Here is a 17038-nt window from a genome sequence, read left to right as displayed (position 1 = left end):
ACCAGCAACAGCGGTTAAATGGTTGGCTGTTTGTCTGTCACTCTAGAGTTCAAGGATATGATAGGCTGTTTCAATGAGCCAGGCAGAGCGCACACGTGGGACTGTCTGTTAGATGATTGGCTGTTGGCACGTCACTCTTAGCACCCTCTACTGTCAAGGGATGTGGTAGGTTGTCCTGAGCCTTCGTTTTTGTTATGTGCTTTCATGTTGTACATTTAGTGGATACACATCAAATTATTGAGCTGTTTTCTTATCGCTATGGGGTGGTGGTGTTGCTTTGTGTTAAACATATTTGTTTTTAAAGTATTTCTCTCTCAGAAGGTGACAAGATTGGGGATGAAAATGTTTCTTCTTGTGACATTTTGTCCAAATAAATGAGTTTGAGTTGTGCCATTGAAATATATTTGTGCCACTTTAAGTACAACGCTTGCATAGTTGTTATTGAATTCTGAAATAGCCAGATAATTTTTTTTTTGCCAGGTCATACTGCATCCCTTCAATCATTTTTTTCAACTTAAATATTAAATAAAAAACAGGGGGAGCTCTGGTGGGCTTGAGCACCTTTTTTTTTTTTAAATTCACATTTGAAATTTCATATCAAAATCTAATGAATTATCCTAGAGTAATACTAAACGCGTAATTTCCATGTGCCTCATCTCCATGAAAGAGGTTTTTTTGTGTTGAGGTTTTGTTTGCTTTGTGTTTCACCTGATAAATACAAAGTCAGAGGCCTAAATGAAGTTGCAAAAAAATCTTAGATTTAAATCCGTTATTTGTAATTGGTAAAAATATCTACAGGTCTGGTGCAATTGACTCAGAGAGGCACAATCCAACAATATCTAACTGTTATTTACTTTGTTCTGTATCTTTTTTATAAGCAGTACTAATTTTGACAGCTGAAGAGCTTTCTAATCACTGTCTCTCTTCTTTTCAGGCTCTGAATGTGGAGGTGCCAACAGTGCTCTGAGACTGAATCGACGAGGTACCAGTTACTAAAACACTACAAATTAAAACATGGTCATTATGGTCTGAGACATATGAGTCATATCCATGCACATACTATGAATGTCCATGCTCATTCAAAACATGGAATGCTCTTAAAACTCATCTGAGTAGATGTCGTGTTGATGCATTGCATACTAGAAGTGCAGAACTAGGAGTTTTTACATGCCTTTTGTGCCCTGGAAGTGAAATACCATCTAGTAGAGAGTACTTTGCTCACATCAACAACCATCTTAAGCGTTATGAAACAGTAACATGTGTGTTTCAGAATTGTACGTTTCAAACTAATATATATATGGTACTTACAAATCACACAAGAGTAGGAGGCACCCACATTGCACAGTTAAAGACTTTAAAGTGGAAGTAGTGAAAGGTAGTAATGGTGACCATCATGCATCTGAAGACCATCCAGGTGATCTTGGAGAAACTGCTTCAGACTTGGATTGTCATAATTTGAGTGAAACTGACCAAATGTGTATATATATATATATATATATATATATATGTATATATATACATAGACATAGACATACACACATATATTCACATACATACATACATATACATACACATATATACCCATATATATACATACATACATATACCATGCCACATCAATTAATAAATAATAATCACCAATAATCACTAATGACCATTATCCATTGTACCCGCTAAATAACATGTTTTTGTACATTTTCTTGAACTGTTTGATATTTGGACTTTGCTTGAGGTCCTCACTTAGATTGTTCCATAGCTTGACACCGGAAATAGATATACAGAAACCTTTCAAGGTTGTTCGTCTGTTTAGGCTTTTGAATTTATGTTCCCCTCTTTATTGATAACCTCGCCCCCAATTCCTAAATAAATGTTGTATATTTTCTGGTAATTGTCTGTTTTTGCCTTATACATAATGATTGCTGTTTGATAAGATGCAATTTCAGTGAATTTCAGTAGTTTTGATTGTATAAAAAGTGGATTTGTATGTTCCGAGTAGTTGACCTTGTGAATAGTCCTTATTGCTCTTTTCTGCAGGATAGTAAGTGACTGTAATGAAGTTTTGTAACTATTCCCCAAACCTCAGCACAGTAATGTAAATACGGCAAGACCAGTGAACAGTAAAGTGTGTGAAGAGAATTATGATCCAGTAATTGTTTTACTTTGTGTATGACTGCAATGCTTCTTGAAACTTTGGACTGTACATGTTTGATGTGTGGTTTCCAACTCAGTCTGTCATTTGTTTTCATGCACCCTTTCGATTTCAATCCCATCTAATTCTATTCGCACCTTTGTGTTCACTGTGCATTTGCCAAACAACATGAACTTAGTCTTACTTACATTTAATGATAATTTATTCCAGTCAAACCATATCTTTAGTTTTTTCATTTCCTCGTTTATAACTTTTTCCACTTGTTTAATGTTTTCTCCTGAACCAAAAATATTTGTGTCATCCGCGAAATTGACCAATCTCAACCACCTAGATACTTTACACATATCATTGATATACAGAATAAACAATTTGGGGCCCAATACTGACCCCTGAGGGACCCCGCAAGCAATGTCCAAATATCCAGAGCAGTGATTACCCAAATTTACAAACTGTTGCCGTCCTTCCAAATAACTCTTTACCCAGTCTAATACCAGTCCCCTTATCTCATATTTTTCCAGTTTGTTGAATAGTATGTTATGATTAACTGTATCAAACGCTTTTTTAAGATCAATGAATACTCCTATTGCATGTTTTTTGTTGTCTATTGCATCTGTGATTTCTTCAATTGATTCCATTATTGCCTGTGATGTTGATCTGTTAGCCCTTAACCCATACTGACTCTCTGAAAATAGTTGTGGCAGTATTGAGACAGGTCTGTAGTTTGTAAAGTTGTGCTTGCTCCCAGTTTTGTAAAGCGGAATGACCTTAGCAATTTTCATCTGGTTTGGAAATGTACCAGTTTTAAAAGACAAATTGCAGATGTGTGCTAATGGTTTCGATACCCCCTCGGTGACCTGTTTAATTAATGACATATCAATGCCATTGCAGTCTGTAGATGTTTTATTTTTACACTTTTTTACTATGTTGATAATTTCATTTTCCTCTATTGCTTTCAGGAACATTGAGTGGGGATTCCTTTCTATTAGTTTATCCATGTAGTCTCCATCCGGCCCTGGATTTGGGATGTTTTTTGCTAGCTCAGGACCAACATCTACAAAGAACTGATTAAAACTGTTTGCCACCTCATCCATATTATAATTTTTATTGTCATGTATAAAAAAATATTTAGGTAAATTGTCTTGTTTAGCACCATCTCTAATAATATTGTTTAGTATATTCCATGTCCCTTTCATATTGTTTCTATTCTCCTCTAATTTCTTCTTATAATATTCTTTTTTGCTTAATCTTATAATACAAGTTAACTTATTCTTATATCTTTTATATTTATCTTCTGCTTCTTCTGTTCTCTGTTCCTGTAGAGTAAATTTTTCTTTTTACAGGCATTTCTTAAACCTTTAGTCAACCATGGATTGCTCTTATGTGCTAGTGTTTTATTATATATCTTAATGGGACAGTGCTTATCATATAATGAAGTAAAAGTAGTCAATAATTTGTTGTATGCATTATTTACATCTGCTTCATTATATATTGCATATATGGTGTTGTTATGGTCATTTATACTTATAATTATTATTATTATTATTATTATTATTATTATTATAATTATTATTATTATTGTTATAATTATAATTATTTATACTTATACATAAGTATATGTATATAACATAGTCCAGTCGAGCTCGTTTCCCTCCGATCAAGCGAAGATTGTTTTTATGATTTCCCACATGACTGGGAGGGCAGAAGCTTGGGCCATGGCCGAGTGGAATAGCCGGTCTCTGTGCTGCAGCTCTCTCCCTGCTTTCTGTGAAGCTCTGACACAGGTTTTCCAGCACACCCATCCTGGATGCGAGGCTGCACGAGCGCTCACCTCGCTGAAGCAGGGCAAGCGGAGGGCAGCTGTTTACGCCATCGAGTTCCGGACTGATGTTCTGAGAGACTTCCTTAACGTGTTTGTTTTCGTCTATTTAGATGATATCCTGATCTTCTCCCCCAATGATGAAACCCACATCAACCATGTGCGGCAAGTGCTGCGGAGACTGCTGGCTCACCAGCTCTACGTCTCCTGAGGATGTTCTCCTGAGGGATCTCCTCCCAGACCTGGTTCAAGGCATCGGTCAACTCCTGGACAGTCTGTGGTGCGACGTAGCGTCAGTAGATGGAACGAGACATGATGTCCCAGACGTGCTCAATTGGATTCAGGTCTGGGGAAAGGACAGGCCAGTCCATAGCATCAATGCCCTCGTCATGCAGGAACTGCTGACACACTCCAGCCACATGAGGCCGAGCATTGTCATGCATCAGAAGGAACCCAGGGCCCACTGCACCAGCATATGGTCTGACAATGGGTCTGAGGATCTCATCCTGGTACCTAATGGCAGTCAGGGTACCTTTGGCTAGAACATGGAGGTCTGTGCGGCCCTCCAAGGATATGCCTCCCCAGACCATCACTGACCCACCGCCAAACCGGTCATGCTGAAGGATGTTGCAGGCAGCAGGACGTTCTCCATGGTGTCGTCAGACTCTGTCACGTCTGTGACATGTGCTCAGTGTGAACCTGCATTGGCAAATGCCAATCGGGCTGCACGGTGCTGGGCTGTGAGCACAGGCCCGACTTGTGGACGTCGGGTCCTCATACCACCCTCATGGAGACTGTTTCTGACAGTTTGAGCAGAAACATGCACATTAGTGGCCTGCTGGAGGTCATTTTGTAGGGCTCTGGCAGTGCTCCTCCTGTTCTTCCTTGCACAAAGGAGCAGATAGCGGTCCTGCTGCTGGGTTGTTGTCCTCCTACGGCCCCTTCCACGTCTCCTGGTGTACTGGCCTGTCTCCTGGTATCTCCTCAATGCTCTTGACACTGTGCTGGGAGACACAGCAAACCTTCTTGCCACAGCGCGCATTGATGTGCCATCCTGGATGAGTTGCACTACCTGAGCAACTTCTGTGGGTTGCAGACACCGCCTCATGCTATCTCTAGTGGTGAGGGCACTGGCAAAATGCAAAAGTGACCAAAAATCAGCCAATCAAATGAAATCAAATTTTATTTGTATAGCGCCAAATCATAACCAGAGTTATCTCATTACACTTTACAAAAAGAGCAGGTCTAGACCGACTCTCTTATGGTGATTCATGTTGGGCCTCTCTTTAAATAACATGAGTAGCACTTAGCAATATTCGGCACATTGGCAGAAAAACTTCCTTTTAACAGGCAGAAACCTCGAGCAGAATCAGACTCATGTTGAACAGCCATCTGCCTCGACTGGATGGGCCGAGAATGGGATAGAAGGAGATGCAGGATAGAGACAGGCAAAGAGAGCAACAACAACATATGTCCTTGTTACATGAACAACAACAGGTAATACATGCTTATGGTTACAGTGCCAATAATAGTGGTACACTAGGGTGAAGATAGCAAAATAAATAAATAAATAAATTAGCGCGAGAAGCAGAGTAATGATAAAGGCTGAGGTAATCGTAATTGTAACAGTTGAAGTCAACAGGTCTACTATTAGCATTAGCAGCAACAATAATGATACTATGGGGAAGACTGATGTTAGTAGTTGTTGCAGTCGAGCAGGTCCACAGCAGCAGGTGGTCTGCAGCAACGATCCCCAGGAACCTTCAAGACAAGGGAGCACAAGAACTCCCGGGAAGATATGTGGTTAGTAATGTTAATGGGACCAGAAGATACAGAGTTAATGAGCTGCATTAATATGACAGAGAGAGAGGGGGGGGGGGGGGGGAGAGAGAGAGAGACAGAGAGAGAGACAGAGAAACACAGAGAGAGAGAGAGAGACAGAGAAACACAGAGAGAGAGAGAGAGAGAGAGAGAGAGAGAGAGAGAGAGGAGCTCGGTGTGTCAGATCCCCCCGGCAGTCTAAACCTATAGCAACTATGGGCTAGTCCAAGCCTGAGCCAGCCCTAACTATAAGCTTTATCAAAGAGGAAAGTTTTAAGTCTACTCTTAAAAGAAGAGAGGGTGTCTGCCTCCCGGACCTTGACTGGTAGATTGTTCCAGGAAGCCAGTGCAGAGAGGCTAATACAGGAGAGATGTGATCTCTCTTCCTAGTTCTTGTCAGCACATGTGCTGCAGCATTTTGTACCAGCTGAAGAGTTTTTAGTGACTTATTAGGGCAGCCTGATAGTAACAAGTTACAATAATGGTCTCGACATTACACGCTTGTAGCAGTCTAAGTGAGCATAGGCTAGTAGTTGAGGCTAGTACCAGTCCTCTGACGACAAAACTTTTTCCATGGACTGCAAGAATCTAGCTACCTAATGTTACATTAGCTACATGTAAGTAACTGTGTAACAACACACACGAACAAAGTAAAAAGTAAAATATCAAGACACATAATATTTGTAACTAACCATTCAGAAACGTCCTGCTGCAGCTGCAGAGTTTGAATTTCTTCAGGAGCCTCTCCTTCTGGATCAGATTCTGGATCAAATTGATATGGCTGAACCATAGAGCTTCTACGAGCCATACCTACGCACTCTCTGTAAACATTAGTGCATGGTACCGGAGCGCAAGCCACAACCTCTTCCAGAGAGGGGCGTGAACGGGGCGTGGACAGGCACAGCTCATTATCATTTAAAGCTACAGACACAGAAACAGCTTATTGTCAGTAGAACTCAGTAGAGGGAGTAACAGGCTGGCTGAGGTCCAGGAACAAACTGGGTTTTTAGGCAACAGACTTCAAATTGACTGTTCTGGGACCTATGTGAACTTACTGAAAAGGAGTATAATATGGGACCTTTAAGTAAACCCTCTGAATACTTGGTCCACCACTGCCAATTAGAAACCTCAAGCAATCGCTAAAATATTTTTAAAAATAATTCTTAAAATGAAGACAACTTATACTTTGGCTGGCATTATAGTAACAGAGGTGAACAATTTCAGGAAGCAGGGAGCAGCATTTCATAGCATGGCGTTATCTGAAAACTCTTAAAGTCGAGCTGAAACGGCATTTCGAGAGTATCCAGCTATTGTGATCTATATTGTCAAATAGATGCACAATATTACCGGGGATGTGATCTAAAAGGATTAAAATGACATTTTTTATTTCACCTTGACTTTAAGCACTTCACATACATAGTCAATTAGTTTTCATCGCCCTGCCTTGGGCAGCCATGTGGGTGGTTCTGTCACATCTTGGAAGCACCAATGCACATGTGTAGAAAACAGGCTGCCATTATGATCATCACCACTGCATTGATCTGGGTGTTCTGCAGATTTTGAAGACGCCTCCACTTACACTTCATCATTCTGAAGGCCTGCTCAACGACCACCCTCCCACGGCTGATCTTGGAGTTCTGCAGCTGGTCCAGTTCAGGAAGCGCTCCATTGTCACGCTTATGGGTGATGACAAATGTGAAGGCCTGTCCAATGTAGGCACTGCCTCCCAACAAGCTGTACATGCCCATCTTCTCCTGCCATGTTGTGTAGAAGTTGGAGGCCCTCAACATCCTGGCATCATAAACCCTGCCTGGGGGTCCAGCAAAAATGGAAGGAATCGCCCCCTCTTGTCTACAATCCCCTGAAGGAGGACGGAGTAGAATTATTTTCTGTTCATGTAGTCTCCACATTTATTTGAACGCACGTTAAACATACTAATTTGGCAGACTAATAATATAAATTATACCGGGAATATTACGTTTATAGTTAACATTAAATGTTCTAAAGAGCCCTCGCCATTCTCGAGCCCTCGCCCTTTGTGTACCAGTGAGGGAATGAACGATTAAAACGTAGTCAAAACATTCATTACACGTTGAAATATGCTGTACAACAAACAAACATTTTGCGCCTTTTTTCCTTTCCATGTTGTTTTTGAGGTGGACCTCATATTTGTTCTGAAGTTGTCTATATTCCGAGAGAGCAAGCACAACAACGATTTTACTGGAGGAGTCCATCTTGGGTTTTTGACTTGTTAACTGGAACGTGGTCAACTCGGGGGTGACGTCATTCCCAGTTCCAAATTCCGACTTCTGAGTACAAATGGAATGCACCATAGTTGTGAAGTGTAGGAGAGCGAAATTCCCCCCTTCCATTGGAGGAAAGCCGAGGGCACCCCAGGGGGTCCCTGTGACACAGCCAGGATTTCATGCAGGTGATAAAAGCCAGCGAAATCCACATATCTCTGGCTTTCCCATGTATGACCAGTTGCATTAGGAGGTACTTTTTCCCTTTTAGCCTTTCCACAGCAACTTGAGTATTGTAGGAGTTAATTTTCTTGGTACAGTTAACTTTAACACTCCATGCTGATTAAACAGAGATAGTTTTTAAAAGTTCCTTCTTTTTCTAAAGTAACTTGAACGCATCGCTGCACCGCATCTAGTCACCTGCAGAAGGACCAACACAGACAAAGTCTCCTCCAGGAGCTTGTCCACTCTGGCTGTTTTCCTCTTCACCTGCACGGACAATCTGCCCGAATCCAATCACAGAGCCATCTTTGTTCGCGCCAAGGATCGCGCCTAACACTGGACAAAACACACACTGACCACTACCAAGAGTGATCTCAAGTAAGAGGCTTTTGTCTGGGCAGAGATAGCTTAGAAAGTGTGTTTATTTATGTTCATGTGAAACTGCTGCCGTGTTTTGTAACTGTGCAGTGGCGGCTGGTGATAAAAGATTTGGGGGGGGGGGGGGGCGCAATTTACCTGCTGCTGAATTCACAAATGTATATGAAGCAGCACTTCTGTGTAATCGTAGTGTAAAATTATAGAATAACACAAACCTCTGGTGAAATGCCTTTACTTATACGTTTCATCAGCAATGAATGCTATGGGTGTATAGTTCATGCATTTTTCCTCTCCCATGCCGATAGCCAAATGAATGTCATGCTTGGTTTTCATTGTATGCATAAGGAGACTAAACTCATTAAATGATAAACACCAATTTGAAACTGTGAGAGAGACATGAGCCTACCACTCAAAGCTGCTTTTACACTACATGTCACATTCACACACACATTCATACACTGATGGCAGAGGCTGCTACATAAAGCGTCAATCAGATATCACATTCATACCTGTTGGCTATGCCACTGGGAGCAATTTGGGGTTCAGTGTCTTGCCCAAGGACACTTCGACATGTAGCCTGAGGGAGCTGGGGATTGAACCTCCGACCTTTCGATTGAAATACGACCGACTCTACCACTGAGACACAGCTGTAGTATTAATAACAGTGTCACGGGTTTCTGCATTCTGGTTTTGTCTTGATTTGGTCTTGTTTAGTTGTGTATTCATTTGTGTTTCATTGTTTAGAGATAATCTCCTGGAGTTCTGCTGTCACAGTCCTGAGTTTGGTTTTTAGTGTTTCCTGTTTTATTTTGTAGTTCTTGCCCTATGATTGTTTTGTCTTGTTTTACTTCCTGCCTTTGTGTGTTTTCCCGCCTGTTGGATTATGTGGCCTGTCTTTATTGTTTTCACCTGTTCCCTTGATTGTCTCACCTGTGTCTAATTAGCATCACCTCCCAAGTTTATTTAGTCTTTGTGCTCCCTGGGCTCCGTTTCAGAAAGCGGGTTTAGTGAAAACTCCGAGTTTGTTAACCCTGAAATGATTGCTGTTTCAGAAAGAGAGGTAACTTTAAACTCTGAGTTGGTTACTCTGGTAACTGAGTCTGTGAACCTAACCTGGTCGCGAGCAGGTTTTCTTCAGGAAACTCAGAGTTTCGCTCAGTCTCCTCCCTCTAGGCTTTAAAACCCTCATTTGACTTCCTCATTCATTCAGCCCGTCTCACGCGTGTTAGAGCGGTTACCAAAAAATTAAAAAAAACGTTTGTCTGTGTGACAAAGAAGATAATTATTTGCGACCATGGCATGTCCATTTGCCGACGACATAGTTGACGAGGGGGCTGCACTTCTCCGCAGGGAGTTCAACCCTCGTCGGGACAGGATGATCAGACCCTGATTAGATGTCTTTTCATTTCAGAACCACTTTTTATTTGAGCGTTACCGTTTTTCTTTACAGTCACTGCGTTATTTGCACACTCTTCTGCAGCCGTTACATCACAAATATCACCCACCGTGGACAAGCACTCCCATCTGAACAAATTCTTTGTGTTGCCTTACTTTTTTTTGAGAATGGAAGTTTTCTTTACAATATTGGGGATGCGGAGCACCTCAGCAAAGCCACTGTGCAGTGAGGAAAGTGTGTCTGGCTCTCAAACGTTGTTTGCACGTTTTTGTTAAATTCCCTGGGCACAAACCTCTGAGAGCCATGAAGGAGGAATTCCACAGGATTGCAGGTAAACAATGTAGACATCTGAAGACTGATAATGTATTGTGTACTGTTAATGACATGTTGCTGTGACCTCAGACTAGCATTACTAATTTCAGTGTATTCTAGGATTGTGAAGCAGGACATTGAGAAGCTCCATGATTATTTGAAAAGCCTTGAAGTTGTCAACAAAAAAGCTCTCGCTGACCATCCATGTCAAAAGTCATTGAGTGAACTCTCCTAGGTTACATTGACACAAGTGATATTATTCAATCGTCGTCGCGAAGGAGAAGTGTCCAGAATGGAAATCGAAACGTACCTAAAAAGAAACAAAAACAGTATGCAGGATGAAATCCAAGATAGTCTGTCACCCTTTGAAAATAAATTGTGTGAGAATCTAATCAGGGTAGAGATACGGGGGAAAAGGGGCCGCAAAGTACTAGTACTTTTTACATCTAATGTTCGAGAGTCAGTGGAACTTTTAATTAAAACCAGGGAAGAGGTTGGAATTTCCCCAAGCAATCCTTACATTTTTGCCTGTCCGCGTTTTGGATCACAGGAATGCATTCCTGGATGTGACAGCTTGAAGCGTTTTGCAGAACGCTGCGGAGCAAAACACCCAGAAAACATCACATCAACCAAATTGAGGAAGCACATAGCCACAGTTTCACAGCTCCTTAACCTGCAAACCTGTGAATTAGACCAGGTGGCAACATTCATGGGACATGACATTGAAGTCCATAGGGAGTTTTACAGACTCCCGGAAGAAACACTACAAATGGCTACAGTTAGTAGACTTCTTTTTGCCCTGCAAGGTGGAATGGGAAAATACAAAGGAAAATCCTTGGAAGAGTTAACACCAAACCTTAACTGTAAGTAAACTATTTTAAGGCTTTGTTATTGTTTGACAATTTGGGTTTCACAAGTAAATGTTCACTTTCAATATACTTTCTTTTAGCTGAAGAACAGTTCAGTGACCCAGATGCAGAGGACTGCCAACCTGAGCAGACAGCTTCCACAAGTGAAGAAGGTAAGATTCCCACTGCATAAAGTTAATTCATGGTAAAGAATATTCTTTCCACTAAATGCAGTGTGATTTCAATAATTTAATTATTTAAATGAATTGTTAAGATTGTATTGACACCTATGTGGTTTCAGAAAATTGACATTCAGAAGAAAGGACGGCTACCTTAAGCAGGGCAATTCCGGACATTAAGAAATCTTCACAACAATCACATCAAAAGGGTGACTAACACTGAAGAACATTGTCTTCATCTTAACATTCCTTGGCAAAAACTAAAAGGATGAATGAAATTAACAGTCAATCACTTGTGTACTTCCTTTATTCTATAGAGAAAAGAAGGCCTTGGTCATCGACTGAGAGAAAAATTGTTGAACACCATTTCAAAGACTTCCTGAAGGAAATGAAGATCCCTGGGAAGGTGGACTGTCAAAGGTGCTTCAATAAAAATCAAACCCTGAGGGATAATGGAAGAGACTGGAAAGCAGTAAAATACTTTGTGCACAACAAAATAATAACTATCAAAAGGAATTTGAGCCAAAAGTTTTAATGCCAATAATACTGGGAGGCAAGAATCTTGTGCACATTAGGAAACCTCAAAGTGATGTGCCTGAATACTGGGAGATCACATTATGGAGTATCAGTGCTTGAATTCCTGAATACTGGGAGCTCACATTATGGAGCATCGGTGTTAAGTGTCACAACATTGGTACTTCACCTAAACGGAGCATCAGTCTAAGGGGCACAACTTTTGTAGTTCATTTAACATAGCATTTGTGTTACAGCCACACCACTGGCAGTTCACGTAAACATATCATTTGTTTAGGGGTCACAAGGTGAGTTCATGTAAACATTAGTGTCACAGCACTGATAAGCTAATTTTTGGTAACTTGATAAATGTGCAAAACTATAACTGTTAAAATGTTTCAAGTTCTTACTATAATCAAAAACATTTACTAAAAAGCACTGAGTGTGGAAAGTCTGCATTACCGTGTGGGGGGGGGCTCTTGTAGTGAGCTCATGAGATGTAATAAACTGTCTTCAGTATATCATGTGGAAAGCCATTTGTCATTATGAGTGCAGCAAAAGCAAGTGAGAAACCCTCAGTTTAGGAGTGCGTTTAGATTTGAAATGAAATGAAATTTTTAAATGAAAATAATTATGGCTTCGCTTCATTGTAGTACTTCATTTATATTGTTGTTTATTTCCGTTTGTCGGAACCTGTATAAAGAAGATTGACATTTCTATCCATATATTTAAAATTGTATATTTACACCCACATTTTTTCTTTGTTTACTCAAGTTTCTTGACTCTTTAAGTACTATGTATTTTTACTTGATGTCTATTTTAAAATCTTTGTTTCTTTTGTTATTAACCAAAGCACCAAGTAGAAGTACTGTATGTTTATACTATGTTTGTCAATAAATTTGTTTTTCATTTAGCTAAATTTGTTGTGTGCCTCTATGCAAACTTTGACAGCCATTGTTAAAATGCTGCACCATTTGACAGTTCTCAAGTATACCATCTAGATTCTGCTATAAATGTGTAACATTGGACATACATTGATGAATAAAATAATTTCCAAAATGTAATTGACAAAATTATTTCTGCCACTTTAATACTTACAACAAATAGTATTTTCTCTTAAGAATTCTCCATTTTGCTTTGTTTTATTAATCCGCACTAGTCGCAAATCTGCATCATCCAATAGCCATCACATAGGCCTTATTATATACATTTGCTGATAAATGTATAACTTGTGAAACAGATAAGTTAAGTACTTGTTTCCATGACAGCAAACAGACAAGGATAAGAAATCTCCAGGGGTAAACCTAACGGAGAAGACTTCAGTAGTTTAAAAGTGAGCTTTGTGAGGTTAATCCCTCTTTTACCCAATTTATCCACCGTATCTCTGACAATCCGATGAACCCTGAACTTCATGTGTCAATACAATGACACAGAGCTGCTGATACATGTTCAAAGGGAGGCAGATCACAAGGCTTAACAAACTCATGACTCCTCGTAGCTCCAAAATATTGTTACACTGAGGTTGTCTGGCAGTGCATTAATGTCAATATCTGAAATAATTCATTTTTCCTTTTAACATTTAACATGATAGGCTTTCATTGTGTTTCCAACTACAACAACAGTCCAGATCATATTAACTTTAGATAAATGTTCTCTCTTGAGAAAAATCCATACTGCTTATTTTCCCTTTATACTCTTTGGGAGTGTGAATGTCACTCCATGCTATCTAAGAGGGGACTCGTGTCATTATGTAGCAGCCAACAGTGGACCCCTGTCAGTCTGTTTTATTTCTACAAGTCAAGACTGCACACAGGTTTAAAGAACAATTATGTGGCGTCCATGGCTCGTGAAAACTGTTCAGATGAGTATTTTAGAACTGAACAATTTTAATGTCTAGTAAATGTTTGCTATTTAAATTGTTTTTACTTTTTTATTTAAACGTAAAAAAGGATCGGAATGTGCCGTTGAGCATGATATTAATTTTTTTAACTGGTTGATGTTTTTCCTGTTTCAGATTTTAAAGTACTCACTGTACTGTAGCGTACTTTCTTACTGGGTAGCCCTACTTTTTATTAGTGCCAAGATTGAAAATGGTTAAGCCTATTCAAGCTGAGCTATATTTTGTACAAAAAAAAACAAAAAAAAAACACATTAACAAAATGTTACAAGAATAATTATTGAATTATTAAGTTAAGATTAAGACTTTTTAAAGTATGCAACTATTTTATGAAATACTTATTACTCTCCTGCCTTCCGGGTACTAGATATTTTTTTCTATTACAGTTATCAGTTTAAAGTTAAGACGCCTACTAGTTGTCAGCCTTTATATTTTGTACTTATTTTTAAAGGCTTATATTTTGTATGAGGGTTTATATTGAACAAAAAAATAATAAATGTTTTTCTAACAAATCCTGTGTTGAGAGACTGCTTTGTTTTGTAAGGACCCTGTATAACAGCCCCTCTCCAGCCTGAAAGACTGCCTGGGGCTGCGAGCCATTCAAACAATAGGAGTGTTAAGAAAACGACATGTGTGAATGGGTCGTTACAATTCCTGCTCCAGCCAGTAAAGACACTACTGAGCATGGTCTTAAACACTCACACACTTTCAGGTCCCCTCTTGGCAAAAGTTGTAAAAATTAACCAGAGTGGTTTTGACATGATTTTAACTTGATTTAAAGCATGACCAAGAGGGGACCTCAAAAAAGTCCCCTTGTCAAGTCCCCTCTTGGTAAATGGTAAATGGACTGTACTTATATAGCGCTTTTCTAGTCTTTGCGACCGCTCAAAGCTGCTTTTACACTACATATCACATTCACCCATTCACACACTGACTACGTAAAGTGCCCAACTGTCAATCAGATATCACATTCATACCCGTTGGCTATGCCACTGGGAGCAATTTGGGGTTCAGTGTCTTGCCCAAGGACACTTCGACATGTAGCCTGAGGGAGCTGGGGATCGAACCTCCGACCTTCCGATTGAAAGACGACCGACTCTACCACTGAGCCACAGCCGCCCTGGTGAGTGTGTAACTACGCCCAGGTCCACTATTGGATAGGTACGCGAGTGCACACACACCTCTGCTTTGTGCGCTGTTAATAACTGTTTAGTTTAATTTTAAAGTAATTTCTTTGATTAAGTGACACTGATTGGTGCTGCTTGTTAAATAAATTGTATTTATTTAAAGAGAAGTTGTTTGTGATTGTGTATTTACATTGTGATTATGGCTGGTTGCGAAGGTCAGTGCTCGGATTCACACCTTCCCTTTTTCACTTTTAATTGAAAATATTGAGTATTTCATACCAATATTGATATTTATTAAGTGTAATATTGAGAGTGATTTTTCTTCTTTTTGGTTATTATTCCCTGATCCCAGGGTGGTGCCCCGTAATTATTATTATTAATATTTATTAATAACCAAAAGCCCCCACTGTATTTTTGCTAGTCTTGGCCTGTTGTGTTGGTAGCTCTTGCATTTTTGTTTTGCCTATTTGGCATATTTTGTATGTTTGTTGTATCTTTGGGAGGGGGATGTCTCCTCTCTTTACTTATTTTTAGGTCTAGGGTAGGGTAGGGTAGGGTACTGGGAATTTTGGTATCGATCCGATACCAAGTAAATACAGGGCTAGTATCACCGAAACAGATACTTTTTACTTGAAATGTCATGATCATTGAATAGTTTTGTGATTTTGCCTTTAGTTAGTTGATTATGATAAAACACAGGACAAAGGTTTTCGTCAAATAAAAATGTTTTTTATTTACTAACTACAACAATATAAAAATGTAACAGTAAAATTAATATTAATTATTATTTATTTTATTTAATATTTATTAATTTTTAAAAACAACAACATCATTCCCTTATTACCTTCTACTCCACACAATTGTTTAAGAAAAAAGTCACTAGTGCAAAATAACAAAAGCAACAATGTGACAAAAATTTAAATATAACAAAAATATAAATATAACAATTTCAACAACACACAACACTGCTTTAATATGTTTGTGTAAATTGGTGTTACCACAGTGGCGAATGGCTTTCTCGCACACATCACATGTGGCAGTGTCCCTATCAACTGCAGTGAATAAAGTCCACACAGCGCTCCACTTTCTCTCCGCCATCACGGGCTGCTCTCAGTGCTCTGACTCTCCGCTCTCCGGCAGAGCGGGGAGGGGGCAAAGTGTGCCTGAGTGAGCAGCAGAGAGAGAGGTGCACTGTTTGCACAGACAGACTTGGAGAGACGCTGCGCTCGCATGAACTCTGTGAGGAAATTTGAGTAATTTGCTGGACGTATAGAAGAGAAACTGCAACACAAGTATCGATCTCATCTCGCTAGTATCGATCCAATATAGATACTCACCTTGGTATCAATACTATCGATATTTAGATCTATACGCCCACCCCTACTAGAGGGATAGAGGGAGATGCGGCAAGAAAGAAGGATGGAGTAAGACAGTAATGACAACATCAACAATAACAACAACTACAACTTAAGCCCTTCCCCTCTCTCGAGACAGTGTGAGATAGGTGAGTGTTGAAGTTGTGCTTGTTTGTTTTTGAGAGAGGCTAGCAGGTTTGTTGTGTCCGTTTGTCTGTGACAGTGTGGTCTGTGTGTATTTGTCATTGTGCTTCTGTATCTTTGTTATATCTGTTTGTGTGTGAAGAGGTGAGGGTAAGCAGGTAAAGGTGGGAGTAGAAAGGAGCAAGCAGAGAATAGACAGGTGAGACAGGCGGAGGTAGGTGTAGGTAAGTGTAGAGAAAGGGACAGAAGTGGATCCTAAAATAGTTCGACAGGTGCTGGATTTGAAACTCCACAACTGGTAACCTGAAGGGTCAATGAGCGAGGACAATTTTGTCATTGAGAGGAGAGCCGACACCTTCAGGATGAAGGGTAAGGATGCATACCATTTATACTTCAGAAAACAATGAGCATCTGCTATGGTAAAACGCAAAATTCTAATTACTCGTTAATTGCAGATAGCGACCTGCACTACATCTGCAGGCGCAAAAAGGACCAATCAGAGCATCTTGCCAAGGTGGTGCAGAGTGCAGAGGAGGCAAGCAAGTGCAATCTTTGAGGAGTTTAACTCCAGCGGAATTGTTGGACACTGTGGAGTTGAGAAAAGTCACAGTACCATCATTAATTGCTTTTTTTGGCCT

The sequence above is a fragment of the Semicossyphus pulcher genome, unplaced genomic scaffold (assembly GCF_022749685.1).
Source record: "Semicossyphus pulcher isolate SPU_LCO1_2020_fin unplaced genomic scaffold, fSemPul1.0.p SCAF_7, whole genome shotgun sequence".
Taxonomy (NCBI): Eukaryota; Metazoa; Chordata; class Actinopteri; order Labriformes; family Labridae; genus Semicossyphus; species Semicossyphus pulcher.
This window is presented reverse-complemented; position numbering follows the sequence as displayed.